The 2,500-nt window shown below is 41.4% G+C and overlaps 1 protein-coding gene across 1 annotated transcript in view; it reads left to right on the forward strand.

Annotated features, from left to right (window-relative positions):
* Window positions 1-2,500, forward strand: part of LOC125038995 (protein sidekick-2-like) — a 913,086-nt gene that overhangs the window by 621,161 nt on the left and 289,425 nt on the right. The window lies entirely within an intron of this gene.

Consider the following 2,500-nt stretch of genomic DNA (forward strand, 5'->3'; position numbering starts at 1 on the left):
TTTATGCGATATAATGAAGATAGGCAGTCCATACTTTCATATAGTTTTGTAGAAGTTCATGCATGTTAAAGGAAAAGAAAGGTAGAAAAATTAAAATATAAGAGAGAGAGAGAGAGAGAGAGAGAGAGAGAGAGAGAGAGAGAGAGAGAGAGAGAGAGAGAGAGAGAGAGAGAGAGAGAGAGAGAGAGATAAGTTCATGTTTAAGGTAAAGAAAGGCAGAGAAATTAAAAGATGAGAGAGAGAGAGAGAGAGAGAGAGAGAGAGAGAGAGAGAGAGAGAGAGAGAGAGAGAGAGAGAGAGAGAGAGAGAGAAATTCATGTTAAGGGAAAAAAAATAAAAGATTAAAGGATGATAGATAGAGTAAGAAGGGGTGAAAGAAGAAAAAGTGAAACTAAAAGAGAGAGAAAAAAAAAGAGAGAATTGGAAAGAGAAAAAAACAAAGAAGAAGTAGAATAATAAAGAGAAAGAAAGATCATGAGAAGTAGAAAGATGAAGAAAAGAAAATATTTTATAAAGCGAACAGAAAGAGAAGGCAGAAATAAAGAGAGAAACAGGGAAAGAGAGAGAGAGAGAGCGAGGGACCTTACAAAGCTAGAGTGATTATAGTACACGCATCAACGAAGCCCAAGAGATATCATCAAAAGCTTTTGGATTAAATGAAGATATCTGCGTTACCGTTGGCGGGGGGAGGGGGGGGGGGCGGGGAAAAGGACTTAGAAAGTAGAATATTTAAAAAGGGGGTTAAGGGAACATGTGTTAAAGGGAGAGGGAATTGGAGAAAGGAAAAGAGTAAAAAGTAGTTAATGGGGAAATATATTTTAGATTGATATTTGTGGGGAAGAGAGTAAATAGAAGAAAGTAGGGAATGAGAGAAAGTGTTATTAAAAAGTGTGGAAATTAAGAGATATGGTTTACTTGTTTGATTATCTGTGTTTGATCACGTTTCAACATATGGAAGTAATTCCAGATGAAAATAAAAAGGAAAGGGGAAAAAAGTAGACAAGACCAGAGATATTAATATTTTGCGGTATGTTGTCAGACCAACTGCCTTTGAAGCTTAGCAGAGGCTTAGACGTAAACTTTGTTTAATTGCTCTAAGCTGGTATCATTAAGAAGATAAATATACATTTAGATTATTCATATTTTCAAATTATATACTTTTATAGAAATTGGTTCCTTCATTAATAAAACCAATCAGGTGATCTGCCGCGAAAAAAGATCGTCTTCCAGGCTTCCAGGCAGTTCCTCCAGATGATTGGCAGTTTTCTGGGTCGTTCGAGTTCTTCTTGCCTCTTGAAGACGAATCATAGAGTCCCTGTTGCCATGGGGACGGAACGCGAAATAGGGTGAAGGGCCGCGTAGATTTGAGCGCTGGCTGCCTCACTATCAATTATTAAAGTTACGGGCATATTCTGATTTTGCCAATAAACTTCTTTTTTTTTCCTGAAATGTGAACGATTTATCGAAGTTATTAATGTATATACAGAAGCAAAATCCTCTTAGGAGATACAGATTATCAGAATAAAAGAGCAGAAAATCCTCTCCCCATGCTATCCGTAGATCAACTAATTGCTGACGAAATTCGATGCGGTTAATCACACTAGGTGGGCGTGACTCACCATCTGCCCTGGACGCTGATTGGCCACCGATCAGTCGTTTTTTGTTGTAATTTTTTGATACTTAAAATGTCCACTTAACGAAATTTGTTGATAATGGCAATGATAATATTCTTGAAACTAATTGTTTACGTTTTGGTTTCTGTCTTTCTCTCTCAGCTTCGCTTCTCTCCCTTCCTCTTTCCTCACCTTTCCCCCTCTCCCTTCCCCTGTACTCTTCCCTTCATTCCGGTCTCCCTTCTCCCCTCTTCTAATTCTCCCAGTCTCCCCTTCGTTCCTTCCTTCCCTCTCTCCCTTTCCTTAGCTTTATCCAGCTGTGACACTAAATTCTCCCATACCTCGGAAAGCCTATACCTGATACTTATATTAATGGCTGCCCCTGCCATCCATTACTTAGCGGCATGTGATTAATTATTCAACGACAGATGATTATAGTTTTATGGCGTGTAATAGATTATGACGGGAGTGAATTAATCACAGATACTGCCACCCCTATACCCCACTATCCCTCCCCCAACTATCACTTCTACCTCCCCTCTATGTCCTCTCAGCCCTCTCCCCCACCCCCTGTGTCACCTCCAACCTCTCTCTACCTTCTTACCCCCCCCCCTCTCTCCCGCTACCCTCCTGTGATACCTCAACCCTCCCCCCCCCCCACACACACACTTCTGTCACCTCTCCCTTCAATATTACTTCAGCCACGTCTCTACCTCCACTACCCTGTTCTATCTACTATTTCTGATCTATCCCCCCTTTACCACCTCTACCCCCTCAAGCCCCCCCCCACCCCCACTCCCACTCCCCTCCTTCATTCTCACTGTCTTTCCTCTTACCCTCCTACAGCCTCCTTTTCCTTTCCCTCCCCTCCTTCCCCCTTCCCATAC

Source organism: Penaeus chinensis, chromosome 26 (assembly GCF_019202785.1).
Source record: "Penaeus chinensis breed Huanghai No. 1 chromosome 26, ASM1920278v2, whole genome shotgun sequence".
Classification (NCBI taxonomy): domain Eukaryota; kingdom Metazoa; phylum Arthropoda; class Malacostraca; order Decapoda; family Penaeidae; genus Penaeus; species Penaeus chinensis.